At 48.0% G+C, this 26,765-nt stretch overlaps 1 protein-coding gene across 1 annotated transcript in view; it reads right to left on the bottom strand.

The window, feature by feature from the left end:
* Window positions 1-26,765, bottom strand: part of IGF2R (insulin like growth factor 2 receptor) — a 1,757,136-nt gene that overhangs the window by 1,610,758 nt on the left and 119,613 nt on the right. The window lies entirely within an intron of this gene.

Here is a 26,765-nt window from a genome sequence, read left to right as displayed (position 1 = left end):
TGGTCTAAGATAGCGATGTCCCACAACGTCCAGGTGGAGTCCAGCACTAACAGAGTTGCCACTGGTCTACCAGTCTCAGGGTACAGTAAAATCAGTTGTTCCCTCTTTCACTTCCAGTAACTTCCATGCTGGGTGACCAAACTGCACTTCCATTACTCTCCCATGTCCAGCAGACTCAGGCGCAACTTGTGAGGGTCAGGGCTCGGTCTCCCAAGCTGCATCTCTACGTCCAGGGGCAGTCATTGTCTTAGTACTGGGAGCAGGCTTCTCATGTTTTATGGCACTGTGGCTGTAGCAGGGACTCAACCAACTTACTCTTTTTATGTTAGCTGGATTTATAGAGCGTTTTACTGCCTTGGGGCGTCAAAGCGCTGTACTGTATCGGCTGAAAGTGTCAGAACAGGGACTGTCATAAAAGTTACCAGGACCTGAATAACCAGGTCTTTACAGCCCTCCTAAAAGCAAAGAGACTGGAAGCTTTTTTTATACAGAGGAACTGTATTCCATACTTTGGACGCTTCCAGCCCGATACTCTTGCTACCCCCCATAGGACTTGCTTGAATTTAGGCTGTACCAATAAATTTGCAAAGGTGGAGCAAAGCTTTCTAGCAGGGACATACTGTTTAACACTTTGATTCGAAAAGTCAGGCCCAAGATTATGAACTGCCTTATATGTTAAACAAAATACCTTAAAGGTGATTATTTGTTTAACTGGAAGCCAGTGCAGAATTATCAGATCTTTGGATACTGAACAAAATTTGGGCATTTTCAGCAAAAGTCTAGCCGCAGCATTTTGCAAGAACTGGAGTCTATTTATGTTACACTTATGGGTGGTCAGAATTAGACTGTTGCAGTAGTCTATTTTAGACATGATTAATGAGGTAACATGTCTTTTGCATATGGGCAGGAATAAAAAGCGGACCTTTTTTGATTAATTGTGGTCATTAATTGTGGAAGAAGTAAGTTTATTTAAATTATGAGTAAAATCAAGTTTAGTATCAATGCAATGACCACTCCGAGATTCTGAGCCTTTTCCACTGGAAGGGGAGTTGGGCCCATAGTAGTTGGCGAGGCTGACGGACCCCAGAATGATCATTTTGGTCCAAATAGTTGAACCTCTGTTTTTTTCTGCATTCAGCTTAAGGCAGTTGCTGTCCATCCGATCGTGGACAGCTATCATGCTATCTTGGAGTTACCTTCTCTGTCTGGGGCTCAGGAACGACTTTTCATTGAACAAGACACCACAGGCAGCAGCACGTGCAGTCTAGCCTTTGGCACAGCCTCTCTTTGCTGGGTCTTGAAGGGCAGTCCTTCTTCATTAGTTTCTCTCCAGTCCAGACCAGACGTGATCAGAGGTCTGGGTGCCAATTTTATGCCCACTGAGATCCGAAGGGGATGTGGCAACAAAGTAACCAATGGGCTACCAGGTCCCCTCCCGGGGAGGACTACTTCCTCCGAAGTGCAGCATCTAGGTAGCCCAGAATGCACTACTCTGCCCACTCTCAACAAAGCAGCACCCTTCTCTTGGCACATGGGAGCTCCCTAGCCCAACTCAGAGGGGGCAATTACACACCCTCTGAAAAAACTATTTTACAACGGCTTCTGCCCGAGATGCCAGTCGCTCTGCTAAAGAGCAGCCCCTCCATGTGCGACTACCATTTGCCCTTCAAAGGAGGCTTCCCCTCTGAAGCTCACCTTTTAGGCTCACACCTACTTTACCACTCTGCCAGGAGGAGGTCTTGCCTTTTCCCTCGGAAGTTCCTTCATTCATCTTCCATGGAGTCATTCTCGCCTCTGCCCGGGTGGACAGAATACAGTCTTGAGGACAGCAGCTTGTGTGCAACCGTTAAACTGCTACTGGAAAGTATCAGCAACAGAGTGGCAACTTTTTAAACTTTCCATTTTAGCAAAAGTTACATTAAGTTCGACAAGACTAATAAGTCTGGTTTAATTCAACAATTTTTTTGATACCTTGAAATACCATTCTCACCAATGAGGCTACTAGCCTATCCGCATGCATGGTGTTTATTATCAGGACATGTCAAGTTAATAAAGCACATGCCTTTATTTTTTAATAAAAGCCACCATGCCTTTAGGGTTCAGTTGGCCTACCTTAGGGTGACTCATAAATATTTTTTAAAAACTAGGCTTGGGCTCTGCCATTGGTTTGAATGCTAAAGTCGAATTAACAACTGCTCTGCCAGCCAGCAATGGCAGACAGCGTCATGATTTGCTTTATCATACTTATGATGACACAATAACTGCTGCAGTATATGAGAGACACTTAACTAACAGGCCTTAGGTGCCCCAATACCATTTACTAGGGACTTATAAAGTTACTAACTTATCCCAATTGTGGGAAACCAATTAGACAAACATATTTTAATGGTCAGAGCACTGCTATTGAGGCCTGCTTGGAAGGACTCAGTGTATCTTCAGGGTCACAAAACAAGCAGCATCAGTCCAAAAATTATGGCCTGCTCATGCAAAAAGAACAATTTCTTTAAAATGCATACTTTAGTGGTTTCACAATCACAGAAACCTTACCACTGAAATTTGATTAAGGCTGTTATCAAAGGTTAAAATGCACAAACAGTAGGTATATATAAAAATAAACAGCACGCTATTCAATCACATAAAAGAATAAATTAAAGATGAACACAACAGTTTTCTGTCAATTCATCCAAGCCAGCAATAATCTGGAGACCTGTTGGTTGCTTAAAGGATGCTGCAGCTTTTCATTGAAGATCCCTGTACAGTGAGTATAACGAAAGGTTTTCCTCAGATTCAAGCATTTCATTAAAATGTACACACAATTATCAGATTTTGATAAAGGGTTTTTTGCATTTCTTTGTGAACCTGGCTAATGGGAGAATATGCAGCCTGCACGTAATGACCATCATAACTCAGGTGATTAATGTCAGCTGCACAGCCCCATTACCTAAAACCTGGGTGGAATCCATCATAGTTCCAATTTTTAAAAAAGGGGACTGAGATGACCCCGGGTGCTACAGGCCGATCTCTTTAATAGATTCAATGGTTAAGGTTGTAGGACGGATTATTCTGGAACTTAGGCAAGCCTGGGCACAAGAAAACTCAGTCCTTTCAGACATCCAATAAGGTTTTAGAGAAGGCCTGGGGACCATCGAGCAGAGTCTAAACCTGCCCTTGATCCTCATTTTCTTTTTGAGGCGCCTGTACAAAGATGTATAGACGAGGGTGCGCTTTTGTGTTGGCAGGCAAGCTCACTCCCGCTTTCCCTGTTAAGAAGGGGGTGCGGCAAGGCAGTGTCCTGGCCCCCTTCCTTTTTAATCTGTACACCAATGGTATGTGCCAAACCCTCCTCATGAATAACCAAGATTTCCCTACCGTGAATGGGCGTCCCATTCCTGCGCCCCTTTATGCGGATGACGCAATTTTAATGTCTAGAACCCAAATAGGTCTACAGAAGGTTCTTGATAGTTTTAAAGTTTTTATGAAAGACTTGGGACTAAGCACTAATATCTCCAAGACTTTTACTAGGAGTTGTGGCCATGGGGTACAAAGAATGAAATTAAAAATGTGTTTGTATAGTGCATGGCTACCCGGAGGGAGCCCAGCACTGCGGAGGTGGATAGAGAAGCAGGTGGAATTATGGGAAAAGTCATGTCTTCAGATGTTTGCGGAATGTGAAGTGATTGGCTTCTAAGCGGCTATAAAGAGGAAGGGAGTTCCAGAGTCTGGAGGAGTTATATGAAAGAAGGCAGCCCCCTGTCCGGGCCTTCTTGATTCTGGGGACCTCCGCCAGGAGTAGTTCGTCTGAAAGGAGGCTTCTAGTGGCTTTGTATGGCTTGATGAGCTTTTTAATGATGGGAGGACCCTTGCCCTGAAGACTTTTGAGTGCAATGCAGAGGGCTTTGAAATGTATTCTTTCCTGTATTGGGAGCCAGTGAAGTGCTCTTAAGGCAGGCTTGGCTGAGCAGCAGTTTTGTGCCCGTAAGGAGCCTTGCTGCTGAGTTATGGACCACCTGTAGTTTGGAGACAACTAAATTGGGCACGCCCAAATGAAGAGCATTACCGTAGTCCAACCTGGAGAGAATAAGCGCCTGAATTAGGAGCTTTCTAGAGTGGAAGGGTAGAAGGGGAAGTACTTTCCGTGCGGAGCAAACCATAGCAGGTGGCGGCGGTGTTCCTGGCTTGGGTTCTGAAGGTAAGATCATGGTCGAGCCAGATGCCAAGCTTTTTATTTCCTGTTTTGGCGTCGGTGCAGGCCCCATGCAGGACGGCCACAGGATATTAGAATTTAAAAAAATCGTTTGGTTGCCCAGCATCATGATCTCAGTCTTGTCACCATTGAGTTTGAGGTGGGAAGAGCTCATCCAGCTGGCAACTTCTTTGAGGCAGGAGCAGGGGGCCGTGGGGAGCTGCTCTCCCTCATTCAATGCCACAATAAAGCTAGGTATCGTCCGCGAAGTTGACTAGTTGGATTCCGAAAGGGGCTACTATCTCTGCTAGTGGGGACATGTACACATTAAAGAGTGTGGGGCTCAGAGAGAAGCCCTGGGGAACCCCATATTGGAGTGGTACTGGTTGGGACCGGGTGTTGCCTTCGAATACCTGGAAGAATCTTTCTTCCAGGAATGATTCCAACCAGGACAGAGCCTTGCCTGTCACTCCCTCTTTTTTGAGACTGTATCAGGGTGCGGTGGTTCACTGTATCACGGTGGCTGCACGAAGGTCCAAAAGGATGATGGCTGAAGACCCTCCGGAGTCAATGATCTTTCTTGACTCCTCTACCAGTGCAGTCTCAGTTCCCTAGCCGGGACGAAAGCCAGTCTGGGAGGAGTGGAGAAATGGGGAATTTTCGAAAGTGCTTTTGCGATCCAAAATATTTCTTTAGAGGAGTTCGAGGGCATTTTCTCCCATCCTAGTAGGCAGCTTGTGCTGTTTCAATGCTGCTTTGTAGGAATTAATGGATGCCCTGTAGTCTAATTTTTTTTCGCATGCAAAATCTTTCCTCCATACTCATTCTAATCTCTTGCATGGTTTCAATTTGCGTAGATCGGGGTGAACCAAGAAGATTTATTGGGTCCAAATTGTTGTAGTCTGGTTTTTCTGGGCAGTACTACATCTAGTGAATTCTCGATCCACGAGGAGAAATTTATGTTGGCGATGGACGGGTCAGGGTCATGTGTGGGTATGGTAGATTTCAATTCACGGGTCCAATCCTCTATGCTTAATTTGGGCCAGTGGCGAGCTTGGATGCGTGATGCCAACAGATGAGTGTGCGGGGAGGGTGGGTGCCATGAGAATGGGACTAGGAAGTGGTCTGACCAAGGGAGGGGGATGGGCGCCTTCCCTTTTAATTCTACAATGTTTGAAAAAATAAGGTCGAGAAGATGGCCCTTCATATGAGTGGCTTGTTGAATCTTTGGGTCCAGCGGGTAGGCCTCAAGAACATGGGCGAGGTCATCAGCCACTTTGACTAAAGCGTCATCAAAAGGCAAATTAAAATCTCCAAGAAGGTTAAAATTGAGCGACACACTAGCTAGGTTTAGGACAGTTTCCAGTAGCGAGCTACAGAGATGTCCATGTGCTCCTGGGGGGCGATAAAGAAGAATACCAGCAAAAGTAAGAGAAGGGGTACATTCAATACAAAATTGGGCGTTTTCGCAATCTAGACGGGGGCTACCTAGAATGCGGCAGACTAAATGATCTTTGTAGATGATAGCGATCCCTCCACCCCTACTGCAAGTTCGATCTAAGCGCTGAATCAGGTAGCCAGGGAGGAGTGCTTCAACAACATCTGGGTCTGAGCTCGGCAATAACCAGGTCTCCGTGAGGAACAGAACATCTAGTTCTGTATCTTGTAATAGTCAAGAAATTTCAGTGACGTGTTTAGACATGGATCTGCAATTCAGCAGAGCCATGTTGAATTGGTTCCCTGCCGGTGGGTGGCGACTTTCCATTAAAGGCAGATTATATGGGCAATGTTGACATTTGTCTTGCAGTGTCACCATAGAAATGGAGTGATTGCAGACTGGGTTAGCGGTTTCCCTGCTTTTCCTAAGAGTACTGAAGGGTGGCTAGAGGGGATGATGCAGGGGTTCCTGGGCCTAATCTGGCACAGACGGGCTTGCCTTTGGCCAGCCTTCGGCACGCCACCGGCGCGTCCGATGCGCGCTCCGCATCTGATTTTATGTGGTGGGGAGGGGTGGGGACTAGACCGCCAACCCTCGCATTACGGGAAGTAGCCTCCCTCCACTCAATCGGGATTGGGACCCGTGGTGGACCGGGGAAGCGACCAGAAGAGTTTGTGCAGAAGAGGGTCAGTGAACAGGCAGGTATTTACTCGTCGTAATAGCAAATTTAAAATATTTATTTTTGTTAAATAGTTAAGTGCACAGCATTGAAAATGGTGAAAAACAAAAAGATAAAATTGGTGATAGCAAGCGTCAACAACTAGCGCTCGGCAGTGCAGAAGTATAACACAAGTACCACAGTACAGCTACCTCATGCGTGTCCATTTATGGACGGTCAAAAACTAGCTCAGACAAAAAGCTTTTCATAGCTAGGTATTTTATTTACCCAAAGGAACTCGTGGGTTTAAGCTATTCTTGCAAAAAAACTGTCATTCATCAAGACTATGGTACAAAAGGGGGTGGTGATGGACGGAGCATCTGAATCAATCAAACACTCACACCCAGTCAAAAGATCTCAATCAATCAATCAATCAATCAATCATAACACTTGTATAGCGCACTACTCACCCGGAAGGGTCTCAAGGCGCTTGGGGGAAGGGGGTCGCTACTGCTCAAACAGCCAGGTCTTGAATTGTCTCCTGAAGGCGAGGTGGTCCTGGGTGAGCCGAAGGTGGATGGGGAGGGAGTTCCATGCCTTGGCCGCCAGGTAGGAGAAGGATCTACCACCGGCGGTGGCTCTTCGGATGCGTGGTACGGCGGCGAAGGCGAGGCTAGTAGACCGTAGCTGGCGGGTGGGCGTGTAGAAGGTCAGGCGGTCATTGAGGTACTTGGGGCCCAGGTCGTGGAGAGACTTGTGTGCGTGGGTGAGGAGCCTGAACGTGATCCTCTTGTTGACCGGGAGCCAGTGCAGGTCCCTCAGGTGGCCGGAGATGTGGCTGCGTCGGGGGATGTCCAGGATGAGTCGGGCGGAGGCGTTCTGGATGCGTTGGAGTCTTTTCTGTAGTTTGGCTGTGGTTCCGGCGTAGAGGGTGTTTCCGTAATCCAGTCGGCTGGTGACGAGGGCCTGGGTGACCTTCTTCCTGGTTTCGGTCTGGATCCATCGGAAGATCTTGCGAAGCATGCGTAGGGTGTGAAAGCATGATGAGGAGACGGCGTTGACTTGTCTGGTCATCGAGAGGGAGGAGTCCAGGATGAAGCCCAGGATGTGTGCGTGGTCTGTTGGCTTGAGAGCGGTGCCCAGGGCAGGGGGCCACCAGGAGTCGTCCCAGGCGGAGGGCGATGGTCCTAGGATGAGGACTTCCGTCTTGTCTGAGTTCAGTTTCAGGTGGCTGTTCTTCATCCACTCGGCGACGTCTTTCATCCCTTCGTGCAGGCTGGTTCTGGCGGTGTCGGGGTCTCTGGTGAGGGAGAGAATCAGCTGAGTGTCGTCGGCGTAGGAGATGATGATGAGGTTGTGTTGGCGTGCGATGGCAGCAAGAGGTCTCATGTAGACGTTGAAGAGGGTGGGGCTGAGAGATGATCCTTGTGGAACGCCGCAGATGACTTCGGTGGCCTCGGATCGAAACGGGGGGAGGCGGACTCTCTGTGTTCTACCGACGAGGAACGAGATGATCCACTCCAATGCCTTCTCTTGGATGCCGATGTTGCTGAGGCGTTGAACTAGGGTGCGGTGGCAGACCGTGTTGAACGCTGCAGAGAGGTCCAGGAGGATGAGTGCCGCTGTTTCCCCGTTGTCGAGCAGGGCTCGGATGTTGTCGGTGGCTGTGATGAGGGCGGTCTCGGTGCTGTGGTTGGCTCTGAAGCCGGACTGCGAGGGGTCAAGGGATCCGTTCGTCTCGAGGAAGGCGGCAAGCTGTCTGTTGACGATCTTCTCGAGGACTTTGGCAGGAAAAGGGAGGAGCGAGATGGGGCAGAAGTTTTTGAGGTCGGTGGGGTCCGCTGTTGGTTTCTTCAGTAGGGCGCTGAGCTCTAAATGCTTCCAGCTCTCCGGGAAGGTGGCGGTGTTGAGGGAGGTGTTGATGACGTCCCGGAGTTGGGGTGCAATGGTGGAGTGGGCCTTGTTGAAGACGTGGTGGGGGCAGGGGTCGGTCGGAGATCCGGGCTGTGTCTTCGGTGGTCACCGTGGTCCAGGTGCGGAGGGTGGCGGTGGGGGGCGTTGGTTCGACGGTTGGGTGCGTGGATGGTGCGCCGAAACTGTTGTGGATGTCGGCAATCTTGCGGTGGAAGAACGAGGCGAGAGAGTCGCAGAGATCTTGTGAGGGAGTGATGTTGTTGTTGCCGGTGCTGGGGTTGGACAACTCCTTGACGATGGTGAAGAATTCCTTGCTGTTGTGGGCGTTTTTGTCCAGTCGTTCCTTCTGTGATTTCTTCTTGGTGCTGCGAATGAGCTGGTGGTGCTTGCGGGTGGCGTGTTTGAGGGCGGTCATGTTGTGCGTGGTCTGGTCGAGGAGCAAGGCTTTCTCGAGGGTGCAGCAGGTCTTCTTGGAGTCCTTGAGTTCGTCGGTGAACCAGGAGGCCTTCTTGCTTCTGGGTCTGCTGGGAGGGTTCTTCAGTGGTGCGAGGTCGTCGGCGCAGGCGGTCAGCCACTGCGAGAAGTTGCGGGCTGCTTCGTAGGGGTCCGTTGTGCTGGCGGGTGGGTTCTGGCTGAGGGAGATGGTGAGCTGGTTGGCGGTGATCTTGCTCCAGCTTCTGTGAGGAACCTGTTGCGGGTGGTGTTGGGTTGTGGTTCTCTGAATATGAAGTGGACGCAGCTGTGGTCGGTCCAGTGGAGTCCGGTGGAGTGGCTGAAGGTGATGTGCTTGCTGGATGAGAAGACGGGATCAAGCGTGTGGCCGGCGTAGTGGGTGGGGGGTGTTGACCAGTTCCTTGAGTCCGAGGTTGGCGAGGTTGTTCAGCAGGGCGGCGGTGTTGCGGTCCTTGTTGTTCTCCAGGTGGAAGTTGAGGTCCCCTAGGAGGATGTAGTCGGCGGAGGGGAGGGCGTGTGGGCTGATGAAGTCCATGATGTCTTCGCTGAATTGTGTGCGTGGTCCCGGGGGTCTGTAGATGAGGGTGCCTCTGAGGGTCGTCTTTGGGTCGGTGTGAATCTGGAAGTGGAGGTGCTCGGCGGCGGCGAAGGTGTCGTTGGAGTCCGTCGTGATGCGGATGGTGTTCTTGTGGACGATGGCGATGCCTCCTCCGGTCTGGTTGACGCGGTCCCTCCTGATGATCTTGTACCCGTCCGGGATGGCAATGGCAATGTCGGGCACTGAGGAGGTGTTCATCCAGGTTTCCGTGAGGAAGACAATGTCTGGTGATGTTGTGTCGAGGAGGTTCCAGAGTTCCACGGCGTGTCTGTGGACGGAGCGGGTGTTGAGCAGGATGCACTTGAGGATGCTGCTGGTGCTTGGCTTGGCGGGTGCGGTGCAGGTTCGGAGGCAGGTGAACTTGCAGGTTCTGCAGGTGAAGGGTCAGTGAATGCGTTTCGGGGCGGCCCGGCAGCAGGCGGGGTTACGGCCGGCATTGAGTGCGTGGAGGACGGCGGCGTCGTAGGTCTGTCCGGTCGTCTTGCAGCGGTGGGGACCAGGGGTCCTGGCACTGGGCGCGGTCCAGGCGCGGACGGGCGCCGACGGGCTTGCCTTTGGCGTGCCTTCGGCGCACAATCGGCGTCCCCCCGCTGCGCGTGTCTGCTGCGCGGTCGCTCTGGGGGCGTCATAAGAGGGGAGGAGGGGTCAGCTGGGAGGCAAAAAGACTGGCAGGCGGAGCAGCAGCGGTGGGGAAGTGACCTACCCGAGGGTTAGGGTCTCTGTCTCTGCCGCGCTGCGGACCCCTTAAGAGGGGAGGAGGGGTCAGCTGGGAGGCGGGAGGGAAGAATCCAATGGGTGTGGGGGGGCGGGCGAAGCAACTCACACGGGGGTACCAATAGATAATGGGGCAGGCAGGCACACAGGCACTCAGGCAGGGGTACAGAAAAAGAGGAAGGGGCAGGCAGGCACACAGGGGCACTCAAACCAGGCGCAGGCAGTACAGGCGGCGCTCGAACAGGGTAGGAGAGCGCCGATCTGGAGGGGGGAGCAGGAGGCAAAAAGACTGGCAGGTGGAGCAGCAGCGGTGGGGAAGTGACCTACCCGAGGGTTAGGGTTTAATCTGGGTTTAATCCATCACCGTTCTTTAGCCCACTCTGCCACCCCAGTTCAGACATGGCTATATGCAAATCAGTCTGACCCTGTGCCTCATGGGAACAGTACAGCCCGAACTGCCAAGCCATGTCTTCCCTGGACTGGAAACAAGCTTCCGAGGACCGGTTTCTGGCATTCCAGCCGTCTTCAGCCCGGCTTGCTTGAATCCAGTGGCAAAGTGAGCAAGGGACTCACGTCTGAGCATACCCTGCCACACTTATGGCAGCCAAAAGCGGTACAAAAGGGGGTGGTGATGGACGGAGCATCTGAATCAATCAAACACTCACACCCAGTCAAAAGATCTGGGTTTAATCCATCACAGTTCTTTAGCCCACTCTTCCAACCCAGTTCAGACATGGCCATATGCAAATCGGACCTGGACCTGGACCGGAAACAAGTTTCCGAGGACCGGTTTCTAGCATTCCAGCCGTCTTCAGCCCGGCTTGCTTGAATCCAGTGGCAAAGTGAGCCCAGGACCCATGTCTGGTCATAACTGGCTCACTTAAAGCGAAAACGGAAAAGACACACAATTGATGGAAGGAATGCAGAACAAATCAAAACATTCACCCTTAGTCAAGAGATCTGGGTTAAACCCATCATTCTTTTACTCACCATGCCACCCCAGTTTAGACCTGGCCATATGCAAATCAGTCTAGACCCTGTGCCTCATTAGATTTGCATTAGATTGAAGACTGTCCACAGGCTCGTGACCCTTCCACAAACTAATGACTGGTCACTGGAGCTGCCTTTCTGTCCGTGTGACAATCTTTCTACCCAGTCCACAATCCATTTGGTTTTATTTTGTAAATTTTATGTTGAGGAAAGCATGGATTTTTACCGCTTTTAAAATCACGGGGATTGAGGCAATGCCGCCCTGCATTAATTAGACTTCAGATGGTGGAAAACAAACTTGGGGCATAGCTATGTTTCTTAAGAAGGTACTCCTCCAAACTTAGTCGTATTTAACAAATGAAGACTAAACATAAAGAGCCTTTTTGATGTTTCTATGATTCTATGGCTATTGCTTTACTACCATCTGACATTCTAATGTTTCTACAAGAGTATTGTTTTTAAGAATTATTTAATACTGTGATACGTTATTGTCTTTATGTACTTTTATGATTGTGAAAAAAATCAGTCTACTAAAGCTTTCTTTGACTTGACCAGAATTGTTGCAGATATCGGCTTGGTTTGATCCAGGGATGTTTCAACCCCCAGCTCAGTAGCTCAGTCTTAATCTAGTGTCCTTCCATGTTAGGTTGCCAGATTCAAGATCAAAAAACATTTTAGAACTACACCCTAAAACATTCTTAACTTTTGTAAAATGGCCTTTCATGATGGACACTGGGTTCTACTACTTCTTACTATAGCCAATTGTAGACAAAGTGTACTAAGTTAACATAAGCAACAAGATGATGAAGCACATCTCCAAGGGCTCATGCTTAAATTATTCAAGCATACTGAACTCAAATGTAAGGACACAATGACATGGTCGGAAACTGTCCTCACAGACATTGGCAAACAAGCCTGTGTATTTCTCAAACTCAGTTAAGCCACCAGCAAAGGATCACCAGCATAACCGAGAGGGAAAACAAAACTCTTCAGGCAGCAAAAATAAAAACAGGAGCCAGGCTTAGCCTGGTCCGAAACCAAGATGTACAAAAACAAGAAAACCAGGAGTCAAATCCGAAAAACGTAGCTCCATACTACAGGCTTCCAACCCGGTCATCCTGCAAGGCTGGAAGAAATCCCTCTCCCACTCCCATTCAATTGTACAGTTCCTGGAATGGTACCCTCTGAGACACAGTTCCTATGTCCGCTTATTGGTAAATGCAGTGCTCTACTGCTCTCCAGCTAGGTTAGCACAAAATAAACATAATAGACAGTGGTAGGAAACTGATGCAAGTTATAAGCTAGTTGTCTGGATAACATTATACTTTCGTCTTCCGATGAACAGATTCTGGAGCATTTTCCACATGCATTATGTCCAAGATCATGAGAACAATAAGATTTAAAGGCAACCATAATACAAAACATAGAAATGTTAAAAGAGTAATCTATTGGAAGCTCGAACTTTGCTGCCCTGTTTAGAAGTTTTTTTGCAAATGGTAATTTTAAATTCTGACTATCTTGAATATAGATAAAATAGTTTTGTTTTCTACAAATAAGGGATTCCGCTCTTCTGAATTTTATCGGGTCCTAAAATAATAATAATAACAGTGCAAAGCTAATTTAATATTTAACTTAGAGAGGCATCCAAGTTAATATCTTTAGTGAATTTTTTCAAGTTGGATAATGCTATACACTAAAGAAGAATAGACCAGCTTTAACGAGGCTGTATTCAGCACAATTTCATACAGAGGAGCCCAGACACGGCCCATACTTAAAAGAAATGTGAGGAGACAGAGGAAGAGTCTTTGCTCATCCTAATAAACAAAGAAGAAGTATTGACTGGGTTCTTTGAAGCAGATGAGAATATAAGTCTCAAGCTAGCCAATGAAACTCACAGCATAAAAGTTTTTTTTATATCTTTTTATTGAAAGGGGAATCAACACAACAGCACAGTACATTTCGATAATCAGTGATGTATAGAGGTCATACAGTACCTTACAGTCCAGCGCCCCACCCATCCTCAGAAGATAAGGGCCTGATGCATGTCGGCGCTTCCAAGCCTAGGGTACCGGCATCAGGTGAGAGTGGCGTAGTATACAAGCCGCCTCTAAAGGCATTCCACTTCCCCCAAACCTTGATCCATTTCCCGGAGCAGCCCCTTCTTTCGTAAATGGTCCTTTCCACTAGCATGCACCAATCCATATCTTTTTTCCAGGCCCCCAGTTAAGGCCCCAGGTCACCCCTCCGTTTACGTGCAATATTATGTTTTCACCACAATCAACCCCATAGTTGTGAAAACTTGGTCCTTAAGAGTGAGGTCTGTGGCTTCCCACATATTGAGCAAACACCATTTGGCCAAGGCCAACCCGTCCCCCTAAACAGCTCATTTAAACAGGAAACCACAGAACACTACTAGTTCTGAATGGGTGGGCATTCCCATTTCATATGGCACAATGTCCCATTTTGATTGCAACCTCGATGACACAGTGGCTACTCTGACTATTCTGGCCGACCCGTCCCTTGGTGACCTCACCCCTGCACACATCACCATGGCGCAGCTTCTCTCTTCACTAGAAAACCAGTTAGAAACCATTTTCCGGGGCCTGAACGAAATCCTCACCAACCTCGACAAGGCTCGAACGCCCCAACAATATCCCACCAGGTCACCCTCTACATCCAACTCCCTCCACCACCAGCGCCCCTCTAGGCCCGTTGCAATCTCTGTGACACAGGTACAGAAAACACCTAGAATGGAGAAGGAGGACTGGTCACAAAAAACCCTAAGAAACACAGCTCAGGGCACTAGAGCTCAGATTCATCCAAATACTGACATCGAGCCCGTCTCCTCTAGATCTACGGGGCCTGAAGCTGCGATGTCCGAAAAAGAGGCTGCCGATCTATCATCCTCGTACGACACACCCCCCATTGACTCCCCTAAATCCAAGATCCAAGTGATGACGGGTCTCGGAAGAGACCCTCCGTGCACTAAACTCCCCAGACCGCCTTTCCTCACCTCCCTTCCCAGAGCACCCAAGGAATTGAACCCTAGCTCTAAAGAGTTTTCCACCAACTGTATGCTCATCAACTGCAGATCAGCATCCATGCATGCAACCGAACTAGCAGAAGCCATTCTCTCACAGGACGTTGACATTACGGTCATCACAGAGACCTGGCTCAAAAAGCTCTCCTCACCATGCTTAGACATGCTTGTGCCCCCAGGTTTTTTCGTTATCATCAAAAACAGAAAAGACCAACGAAGGGGTGAAGTTGCCATCATCCATAAAAACAACATATCCATCATGGAAATAGACTCGTGCAAATACCCCACCTTTGAATGTCTTACAGAAAACATAAAGACCAAAGATAATGGATTACTGGGCAACACCTCAGTTTTTGGGGAACTACTATCAGACCCGATTGCTCACTGTGCTCTTGGAGACTCCAACACCTTAATTCTTGGTGACCTTAACCTGCGATGGAATTAAACACATAATCCGCTAATTCAACCGTTATCCAATCTTCTCGGTGACAATTATCTAACCCAACATTGCACAGAGGAGAAGCACTACAAAGGAGCTACCTTAGATGCCATCATAGCCAAACGAGACGTAATCTCGGTCGAACACCCTAGACCTAGAGAGCTCTACAGCATCATTCGGCAACAAGCCTGTGGCCTCCTCAATTCAGGCATCCAACGAACTTAGTGACAACTTCACCAAATTCTTTAACGACATGTTCACTATAATCGAACTCTCTCTGGACACCATTAACACTCGACCCACCAAGAACACCACACCCACGTCGGTCGGTCTCGCTCCTTGCCCCTCCTCCAGTTTCCGCCACATCCAAGAGCATGAGATAATAGCACTGATCTCCACGTCCAAACACTCTTCCCATGTCCTTGACCTCATTCCACCCCTACTAACCAAAAAACTGAAGCACTCCCTAGCACCGCTTTGGTGTACAATAATAAACAGCTCCATGGAAAATGGAGATGTCCCAGACTGCCTTCAAGTAGGTCAAGTCACACCCCTGTTGAAAAAACCTGGCCTTGACACGACCGATTTGAATAACTTTAGACCTGTATCTAACCTTCCCCTTCTTTCCAAAATCCTAGAAAAGTGCGTACTCCAACAGCTTACCCAACACCTGGATAATATCTACCCCTTGGACTCCAACAATCTGGCTTCAGAAAAGGCAGCCGCACAGAAACCGCGATCCTCACATCATAAACTATATCCATCACTCACTAGACTCTGATCAATGCTGCCTCCTCATTCTCCTTGACCTATCTGCAGCATTTGACACAGTAGACCACAAACACCTCATTCGGGCTCGCCACCTCCCAGGTCTGCTGGGCCGGGGCCTTCGCTCGCGGTGGTGTACTGCTGACCGATAAATGCACCCTCCGTTGCCATCCGCTCCGCTCTTGCCTCTTCTCCCGGAGAGACCCGGCTCTCTGAGGAACCTGCCCATGCTTGGAACCGAGCGAGTGGAGGCGGATCGGACTAACTGAGCCGTCCGTGAAGATCGTAATGGCCACCATCAGGGCATTTCAATTGCATCTGGAGACCCTTGTCCATAAAATGATCGCTGGTGACATCAAAACTGGGCGACCGAGTCTGGACTCTGTTCTATTGCATGACTCAACGAAATGATTCTCCCACGATGCCCATAGTAAAGGAGGATGGAGACCCCGTGCACGATAAAGTTTTGACGCCATTGACCTGTTTGCAGAATACTTGCGGAATTGTTTATCTGGGGGTATCGCTGCATTCACCATCGCAGCAGATTATTGTGGAGCTACGTGGTTTTTCACCCCTTGAGACTACAACTAGCAAAAAAACGAAAGTCACTACAGTCCCTTCCCGCCCTTGTGGTTCTTTTACATCTACGGAGGAAAGGATATCTGGACTGCATGTCGGTGAGGGAGATCTTACCGGTGGCGGATGCTTGCAGAGACTCAATGTGTTCGACTGGTCTCATATTAATCTTAATTGAACTTCCTACGAACTTTGGCTCCCTTGAGGCGGTGATGGTGTTACCGGACAGAGTCTGCATGAAAGATCGGAGGGGTCAAGGATGAGACTGTTGGTCTGGGTCTGATTTCGGGGCATTAAAGGACAAGGGATTCGCTAACGTAATGCTTGCGGGAGCTTGGGCGGTGTTAAACGTCTCCCCTGTCTGGCTTTGTCTATAATATTTTTGAGTACTCTGTGTTCTTAGGACAGGGGTTGTTCGTTTCAGGCGGGGGGGGGGGGAGGGGAGGTGACCGGGAGTTTGTATGACACTCTCCTCCTCCATTCTTCTTTTACTTTTTGTAGTTTAGTTAGCCGGGGCGACAGGCACGCTGCTAGTTGGGGTTAGGCGAAAGCCACATGCAGTGGTGCAGGGTGGGAGGATGGGTCTATAGTTTTGTTAGTTAGTTTAGTTTTTATGATTTCTTTATCTCATGCTTTCCTTTCGCTCTCCTTTCATAACGTTGGGGTATTATCCTGATTTCGTATGTATTCCGGTATCTGGTAACCGTACTTCTTTTTCTATCCTGGTGTCAATGGGTGGGCGGGGTCTGTGTGCGGGCGACTGCGTTGGGTAATAGATCGCTTTGTCGTACATCCTGTTTTGTGCTTGCTAGCGCAGGCACCTCGGTCGTTCCCTTTAAATTGATCTGTGATTATCCTATTTTTGCGCCTGACCCACCCAAGACCACCTCTCCTTCAGGAAGAAGCTCAAGACCTGGCTGTTCGAGCAGTAACAGCACCCCCCCCCCCCCCCCCCAAGCGCCTTGAGACCCTACGGGTAAGTAGTGCGCTCTATAAATGTCTTTGATTGATATTTTTGTACCTGCTCACTTTATCATAGTGTTTGAATGTATGGTACCAGATATGTCTTTCTTTTTCCTTGCTTTTTAGTTGAGGGGGGGGGGGGGGGGGGGGTGGTCTTATCCTGTAACGTGTTGTGAGCTCAATACAGTGTTTATCCATATTCGCCGCCGGACCTCAGGATTGTCGGCTGAAGAGCTGTGTCATTTGATAATTATTATTATTATTATTGCATTTATTGAGCGCACAGCTACCCGGAGGTTTCCCGGCGCTTGCCTTGGGAACCCGTCCTGGCTTTTCCCTGAGATAGCCCCTACAGGGCATCCCCAAGGTGAAAGCCAGGCATCCCGCCGCAGGGGGGGCGTTGTGGAGATTAAGCAAGCTTAATGCCCAGAGTTGCAGAGTGAGAACCCATGATTAGAGCAGGCACCGAAGCGAGAATTATCGAGTCCGTGGACATTTGAGCTCAAGACCCTGCCACGTCGGGAATTGAACCCTGGTCCCGGGTCTGACCTCAGCTTCCGGGTCTGCCTGCTCTACACCGTGAGCCACACTTCTCCAGGGTCTTAGTGTTTCCGGGCACAGTGCAGAGTGAGGCAGCAAATCACCTGTCTCTATGCTCTGTGTGCTGAAAGGAGTCTCTGCTTATACCGCTCAGACCACATCAGCATTTCCAAAGCTACAGTCACACAGAGGGGTGTTCTGCAGCTTACAGGGAGTGCTGGTCAGGAAGGTGAAATTTTGGGGCTTGGAAGCTTGTTTGAGAAGGAAGAGGTATATGTTGAGTTTTTCTTTGTATACCAGAAATACATCATTTCTTGGATGTAGGATAGGCTATCCATATTTGTGACCCTTCCTACTATGGTGGCTTTTCCAGTGATAGTAGTCTGATATTCCCAATCCTTGATGTAATTAACCTGTTTTCTATGATGTAATTTCCGGTCTCGTCCAAATACAAGCAGGTGTTGCAATGCAACTGGTTCCCTTAGGTTTATTAGCGTTCACTGCCCAATTGCTATCATTTCTGTCCCTCATTTCTTTGTCTTCTTTGTAGCTAGATTCCAGTCTGGATTTCAAAATCTAGACGATCTATGCTCGACTCTCTCAATCCTGGGTGAGGATCATTTTGGTATCTTGGTAATCTCGATCCACATTTATTCATCATCTTCAAATCAAGAGCTACCAAAATTTCCAAGGATTTTTTTCTGCCGTATTGCCGTTTTTCCTCCTAACTGAAACATTCTTAAAGAGACACTTGGCACCTCTCACATGTTTATTAAGTGCAGGTTAACACTGTGATGGCACCAAGATTCACCCTTTCATTGGAAAACTATAAGGAAAGTTGATATAACTTCACAGTGATCAGCCCTAGACAGATTGGGACGTCAATAGACTCCGGCTGAAAGAATGACAACTTTCCCTTAAAAATTCAGCGTTGAAACAGACTTTAGCATTGAGGTTTTCTGACATTCCAAAAGCCCCTAGGATTGGGCCACGTCATTCGTAGTATCCAATGAAGCTACTTCTGGATTTCTTTGCAGTGCATTTCGTTTTAAAACCTTGCACAGTTTACTTGAGAAAGCTGGGCTATCTGGTTATTTGGCAAACACAAGGAGATGATGGACAGAGCGCTGAAACTTTTCAGACAGTCACCCCCAGTCACTGATCTGGGTTACATCCATAATCCTTCTTTAGCTCACTTTGCCACCTCAGTTCACCACCTAAGTTCAGACCCAGCTATATACAGATCAGTCTTACACTGTGCCTAATGGGAACAGTCCAGCCCAAACAGCCCAGGGAGCAAGGGACGCACGTGTGGGCATACCCTGCCAACTTAGGGCGAACAAAGCAAACACAAGCAGATGATGGACGGAGTGCTGAAACTTTTCAGACACTGTCCCCGGTCACAGATCTGGGTTGAATCCATCATCTTTTTTTTTTTAGCTCACTTCACCACCTCAGTTCAGACCCAGCTATATGCAAATCTTTGCAACTGGATTCAAACTAGCCTGTGTGCTGGATGGGGCACTGGATAGGGACCCACCGAAACAACCCACTAAACGAAACATGACAACTGCCTTGAGGGAAGTGATGGATAGGCTTCAATGCGTAGATGTCGGACGCAAAACACATCTAGAGGAACGGACTTACACCTGCTACACTCCAGCCCGTGAGGTATATAGCAGACTTGATCGCTTCTTGCTTTCCAATGAGATGTGTGGTGTAGTGGGGAGAACGGAGGTGTTTGGCCGATGTTGGTCAGACCATGCTCCGGTATTACTGAAATTGGAGCCAGATAGGCGAAGTCCAAGAGTCCAGTGGTGGAGATTGCAGCCAGCCACACTACGCAATGCAGTATTTAGAGAGGAAGTCAGAGTTTGTAGTAGGTTATTTCGCAATAAACTGGTCCACCACCGAGACTAGGAGGACAGAATGGGATGCATTCAAGGTAGTTACCGGGGCGGATTGTCTGTCTAGAGTGGGTGGCAACAGGAAGCGACTGGTGCTGGAGGTATCAGAATCTGAGGATGAACAGACTATGCTCTAGGAAGAAAATTAAGAGGCAGGGCGGCACCAGGACACGCTCCTGCAAGCACAGCGCCAAATTGGGGAGGTCTGGAATAGAATGTATTGTCTAGTCCGTAAGGAATATCGGCAATTACTACATATAGAGTGCGATAGGTCTGGAAGGCTGCTGCCGTGGTTGTTAAAGAGAGAGCGGCCACCTCTATTGATATTGACCCTTCTTAGCTATGATGGAGCTATGGCCACTACACAGGTTGGTGTCAACACAGTGCTATTTAACCATTTAGCTGACATTTATCGTGCAGCCACTGGGAGGGAGAGGTTAGATGAGGGGGGAAAACTGCCCAGACGTGCCACTCCCACGACTCACCGACAAACAAAGGGAGGAACTGGAGGCAGCACTCCAACTAGAGGAACTGCAGGAGGCGCTACGGGGTATGGCTCGCTGTAAATCACCAGGCCCTGATTGTATCCCGGTCGAATTTTATCAGACATATGGTGAAGTTTTACTCCCACGCTTATTGGACACTTTACAGGAGGCCGAAACGACTGGATGTCTGTCGTCATCCATGAGAGAGGCACAGATTATTATGCTCCCCAAGCCCAGTAGCAACCCAGAGGATCCAGCAGCATATAGGCTGGCCCCTGTTCAGGTTGGGAGTAAATGCTAAATTGTTGGCCAAGGTTCTACCCATGAGATTACGAAGAGTCGTGACTGCCCTAGTACAGGAAGATCAGTGCAGTTTTATACCGGGGAGGGGAACACACATGAACCTAAAGCGATTATCGCATGTACCAGATTTGGTGTCAGTCAGCAAACTCAGGGCAGCGGTTGTTGCCTTGGATATTGAAAAAGCCTTTGATAAGCTGCGGTGGAAATATCTTTGGGTGGGGTTGAGGAGAATGGGGTTCAGCAGTGAATAAGTCACATGGATCAAATTACTTTCTCACTGACCGAGAGCCATAGTGCGGAATGGGGGACAGGTGTCAGAGCATATTGATCGAGAGGGGTACACGGCAGGGAAGCCAGCTATCCTCGCTGCTTTTTGCCTCAGCGATGGAGCCCTTGGCAGTGAGATTGAGGAGGGATATGGCGCCATGGGGTATAATGGTAGATGGGCGTACACATGTGGTTTCCATGTATGCGGTTGACGCGCTCCTCTACATTAGGGAACCAGAAGGGGCGATCCCAGTGGCCCTGGAAATATTCACCTCATTTGAAGTGGCCTCGGGCCTTCAAAATTAACTGTCAGAAAACAATATTATTCCCGCCATCAGCTCTTGCGCGGATGACACCCTAGGACCTTCCAGATGTGGGTTTGGACTGGAAATGTGAACACTTCCGATATCAGGACATCCAGGTGGCCCATGGCCCAAAGAGCCAGTTTGAGCTTAACATGGGAAAATGTATCACAGGATTGCGGGCATCGATACAATTCTGAAAGGAACTGCCACTGTCGGTTAATGGGAGGGTGGCGTTATTGAAGATGGTGCTGCTGCCCCGCTGCCTATATGTTCTGCAGAATTCTTTGTGCAGAATCCCAAAGTCCACGTTAGATGATTAAATAGGCTCTTGATCTCGCTAGTGTGGGCAGGTGGCCGGAGCAGAGCCAAACTAGAGACGCTCAAGCTAGACATGGACACCGGGGGTCTTGGGCTACCTGATCTCAGATTATATCATATAGCAGGATTGCTACAGTATGCAGCCCAGTGGTGCATGGAGGACCGCATGGTGGAGACAGAATTATTGGGAAACTGGAAGGATGGAATGCAACTGCAGAGGTTCCTCAGATAGGTGCAAGGGTTCCCAAAGATTGCCCCTATTTAATACGACAGTATAATACGACAGGTGACGGAGGCTTGGGAGCAGGCAGTTGTGCTGGTTCTTCGCAGGGCACCGTATGCTGATACACTGCCAATCCGGTGGCTGCAGGGATTCCAGAACATTCAGGCGACCATGGATATATCAACCTGGTATGAGGGAGGGTGCAAAACAGCAGGAGATCTATACTAAAACAGAACCTTTTTCACCTTTGATGAGGCACAAGGTTCCATATACCAGCTGGGCGCTTCCTGCAAGATGCGAAGATTTGCGCATGGTTTGGGAGATGTGGACCACATTTACGGCGGAACTGCAGGAGTCGCGGACGTTGGCGACGCTGCTGGATCCTGGCTCCAGAAGGGGGGTCTTATTTTGTGTATATACAAGGCTCTGAAGGAGGGCCGTAGGGCTAGCCTAACGGTCATCAGGGGGAAATGGGATGAGGATTTACCTATTCCATTGACCGATGGAGTGGAAAAAAGCTCTGGCACAGTTGGCCAAAGCACCAAATAACACGAGATTTAAGCGAATCCAGTTCCATTATATGCATTGCACTTACCTAACTCAACAGGGTCGTGCACGATTTGCCCAGGGAATAATCCCCTCATGCCCGTGATGAGTTACTAATCCCACCATATTTTTATATATGACCAGGATCTGCATGCGCTTGCGAATGTATTGGGAGAATTTATATTAAACAATGTATATTAGATACACTTCCAACGGCGAAGAAAAGGGGTATGGATACGGCATAAGTTTCAATACAAATAGGGGGAACCAGTTCCGGAAAATATTTAGCGGGGTCCAGTGTACATGTCCAATCAACCATAGAATGCAGAAAGTACAAAGTTCCCCGAAGAATAGAAAAGCAGTGTGTATGTTGTATATGAGGAGAGCAGAGACAGGGAGCAAGGAGCTCCCTTGTTGGAACTAAGAGGCCTCACACACCCAGCGAGCTAGATGTCAAGCTTCATCATTGGCCTCCTGCTCCTCGTCAGACTGGCGCTGCAATGTCTGACGGGCGCCTAATAGGCGCTCTTTGTCGGAGTTCTTTTGTTCCAGCCAATGGTTGTGTGCGTGTGAGGGGTAAGGTGAAGGGATTGTGATTTAAAAAAGGTAAGTCAATTCACAAGGACATTTATTCGCGTGGCTGACTCCCTTGATTAAAAGGTGGGAGGGGAAATAGAGACTGTAAGGGGCACAGCGAAACTATCTCAAACACTCTGGTCATGTCGACATGGTTCTTGCCCAATTGGCAATTCCTCAGGACCTCAAGTAATCAGTACTACACAGTGATAAAAGAACTAAAAAGAAAAAAGGTAAATACAACCTCTCTGGGTCTGTAAGGGGGCAGGCAAAGGGGTTCTGCAGTAACCCCACAGTCTGTTCCCGTGGGGCAGCACAGTAAGGTATGGTAACCTCTAGTGCGTGCAGCCAAAGCTTGTCAACCTACCCACACGCATGGCGCTCCTGCGGTAGCGCGGAACAGCTGGTTTGCCATGCTGGGCTTGGTCCTGGCAAAACGACAGATGTCGATCCACTGGATCCATCCTGCACCCCCCAAATTGGATAAATGTAAGGATGATGTATGAGAGTGGGGAGTGGTGGAGGAATGCCTCCTTAGAGCAGTAAGAATTGATGGGAATGCGCAGAGTGATTTCATTGAATGGGGACAAATGCTAAAAGAGGTGTCCGCAATGATAGCACAAAGTGATAACGAAATTTTAAATACAGTGCCATCCACTCACAATTCACCGGTATCCACCGCAGGAGCTCTGCAATAGCCCTCTCACATACGCTTCATACTAGATCTCCCAATTGCCTGACCGCTCACATACTGAACAGTGATGCTGCCGCCGCTGCCAGGGGAGGAGGGAGGTATCTTTCCTTTTATAATTTGTTCTGTTTTTTGCTTAGGTTTCACGAATATTACTAAATCTAAAGTCCACTGCTGTGCATAGTAATCCACCACACTAGTGGTGATGGTGATGTAAAGTTATGTGATTAATTAGTCGCAACACAAAGACTTATGATGTGTTGTACATGTGGCAAATTATTAAGCTTTGCAGAGATGCAGTGCTTTCAATAAAAATAAGTAAAAAAAAAAAAAAAAAAAAGTAACCCGTACTGACTGAGAGGACCTCGGCCTATTGACTGAGAGAACAACATTCCTGCCCACTGCCAGAAAGGGCAGGTGGTTTGAAGAGTAGACACACACAAAGCTTTGCACACAGAAAAACCTGAGTATTTGCTAAGCTCAAGAGGGCTGGACAGACAAGGAACTACAGGAGCTCCAGCACCCTACTACTCATCCCTATGAAAACACGCAAACAAAATACTGCCGAACGGTCCTTTGCCGGAAACGCACCCAAAATCTGGAACGCAATCCTAATCTGTATCAAGAAAAAAAAAAACTGCTGTAAAGAGTACTATAAAACTGCTGTGAAGCGCTCAGTTACCCTCGGGTCAGGCTAGAAGAAAGAAAGAAAGAAAGAATACCAGAGGGATTGCAGTTCTCACAATATTTAAGGTAAGATAGTTTTACTGCACTAGTTATTTTGATTTGATGCAAAGTGAGCCATGTTAGAAATGTTCCAGAATTATTTACCGATTTCAGGTAAATCTAGGTGTCATCTTTGTGTACTCATTCACCGCTGGATAAGGAATATGCTACCTACCCTATAAGCATTTATTTTTAGCGTGTAGTGCCATAGATTCAGATGTTTAGCATAATCATGTCATCTAGTGTTGAGCTTGGATGATTACAAGTTGTTTTCCTTCAAAGAAGTCTTTGAGCCTTGAGATATAGGGACTTCTCCTCCGTTGTGGGTATTACGCATGCTCCTCACTCCTTTGTTAGGTTATTTTTGGCTCATCAGGCGAGCGTTTGAAAAGGAGCAATACAGGGACAGAATAGAGAAACATGCAAAGAAGTGTGTGTAACGTAATATGCTAAATATAGTAGTAAATACTGCAACCCAAAGCTTCCCGGGAGGAGGGTGTGTGCAAATGAATCTACAGTACTACACTCTAGGAATAGATGCTTACAGGGTAAGTAACATATTCCATTCATGGCATGTGTTGGCTGTAGATACATATGCTTAGCATCGAATGTAAAGCTGTACTCCCCTGTGGGGTGGCAAGCGACTGTTTGAAGTATTGGTTTGAAATAGTGTTTTAAGTACAGATTGATGCACTCTTACTTGTTGAGCTGTAAAGACTAACACAGTAGTGTTTCATGAATGTATGTGGGTTATTCCATGTTGCTGCTCTGCAAAAATCCTCCCTAGGGATATTTCCAAGAAGAAAACAAGTCACTTACCTGTAACTTCAGTTCTCCTGTATTGCAAACTTTCATAGATTCACATGCTTCAATCATTCCCCGTCGTCCAGATGGAAGCCCTCGGTATATTAAAAAAGCAATGCCTGAATCAATACAAAGCAGGCAAGCATTGGCATAGCCAATAGGTCTCACCTTTGGGACCTTATAAGTGTTTAGCCATGCAACAGTTTATGCTCTTGCACCAAGGATATTGTGCTGAATGACTGAGCCATTGTACCTTCAGACGCTTGATGTTCAGGTTTTAATTCACAATATGTTGTAAGACCTTGTGGTTTTCATGGTACTGCTTCCGTGGGAGGTTTCATGAATGCTGTGTTGCATTGTTTTTGGTAATTTGGGACATCTGTGTAGTGTTCTGGAGCAACAGAACTCTGTGTATGGTCACAAAAGGAAAGGCATAAGTCACACCACTGATAACAGCTTTAAGGTAGGATTTAAACCATTTATTGATGGCTCTAAAATAAGTTAAATAATTAACTGCATGCTAGGAGTAGTGTGGCGGTAGCCAGTGCTAGGATCTCTAACTGGCAATAATACCACAGCTGGCAACAGGCCCCTGGGCAGCGACAATACATGGGTTATTGACTGCCGATTATATAGCATTCAATTGGCATTTTCATGACCAGTGGCCATTGGGTGCATTATTGACTGCTTACAACACCACAGCCGGCAAGTGGCCCTTGTGCAGAGGCCATTATATGGTTTACTGACTGCCAATAATAACATAGCTGGCTACTCGCCCTTGATGCAATTACCACTGCATGGATTACTGACTGCTAAAACACCACAAGCCTCAGTGTGGATTATTGACTGCTAAGGATGACATAACTGGCAACTAGCTCCTTGCAATTAGGACGGGCTAAGATGTAGATTGACAGCTGATAATACCACAGCTGGAAACTGACCCCTAGGCACGAGGCAGCGGCCAAGGCATGGATTATTGACTGGAAATATTAGCACAGGAGTCACCAGGCCCGTGCCATGAGGGGGGGGGGGGGGGGGGGGGGGGGGGGGGTTCGCTGGCAAGATCAGCGACCACTGCAGTTGATAACTGACTGCTGATAACATGTACTCTTGTTTTAATGGTGGCCTTGTGTAAAAAGCAGTGGCCACCATGTGGACAATTGGCTGTTACCAAAGCTGTCAACTGGCTCTGTGTCACGAGACTGGTTTCAGCCAATTGTGGATTATCAGCATATAGCACAGTGCATGCTGGGACTTGTAGGTCCAAACTTACAATGGAAAACATAAATGACTAGTCTAATCAACATGCGCAGCGCTCTTCTGAAAAAGAAAAAAAAACATCAAGGCGGACAGAAAGACACCTAAAAATCTGTATGCTCCGTAAAGCACATAAAATCTGCACTGCTATTTAGTGTTATCTTTACTTAAGCCATTTGGGGGGATTTAACAACGTTTAAAGTGTAAGGAGTTGACTAGACCGGCAGTGATCAGACTCTGCGACCTTGCGGTGAGAGGTTTCTACAGTGCGTGCGTTAAGCTAACCCATTGAACCAACAAGCTAACATGAGTCTGTGGTGGTTTGCGGGTCTCATGAGATCTACTTAGTGAGGCATTGTTAACTACAGAGGGTGGTCAACACATCGCCCTTGGCCTCGGTGCCTCAACAAAATGTGTAACTTGCTCCACAAAACTACTTTCCTTTGTGTGGCGAATTTGAGCTCAGTGAAATAAAGAACCAATGACCACAGATTGAACGTGTAGGAACTGTGCTGTGTCCCATACCTCGACTGTTTGCATCAAACCTAACAGTAAACCTTAGAACAATGGTTCTTTTCATGTATTCTTACAGCTCTGTACAACTTCAAGGCGCTGGAAATAGTCCACTTCCAGAAACACGTCTATGTTCTGCGCAAACAAAAGATTTCGTAAAAGGTAAATAACGCAAAATTTAAGAAAGGAGTACATAACACTCTCAAAATCAAAGGGTTCCAAAGCTTGCATCACTCCCGGGACCAGATGAGGTTAGTAAGATAAGGAAGGCAGACAGAACTGCGGTGTGTCGAAGAAGGCGCCAAAAGATAATTTTGCAAACAATTATTATCGCCCTGAGTGGTGGCTCTGGGGTCCGATGCTTCAACTGCGGGAACCTGTCTTTGAGCAGGAGTTCGAATCCTGGAACGTCCAGTCAGACGTTCATTCTTCTGTGGTCGATAAATGAATAACAAGTCACCTAACAATATAACCTCTACCACTGCGCGCCAGGATACCCAGAGGAGTAAAGGCGGGCTTTACAGATATAGTAAACTATTAATTAAGTTAGCTTAGCAGTACGATTTACAT

This window comes from Lissotriton vulgaris, chromosome 6 (assembly GCF_964263255.1).
Source record: "Lissotriton vulgaris chromosome 6, aLisVul1.2, whole genome shotgun sequence".
Classification (NCBI taxonomy): domain Eukaryota; kingdom Metazoa; phylum Chordata; class Amphibia; order Caudata; family Salamandridae; genus Lissotriton; species Lissotriton vulgaris.
Note: the sequence above shows the minus strand (reverse complement) of the source record. Positions and strands in the feature narration are given on the sequence as shown.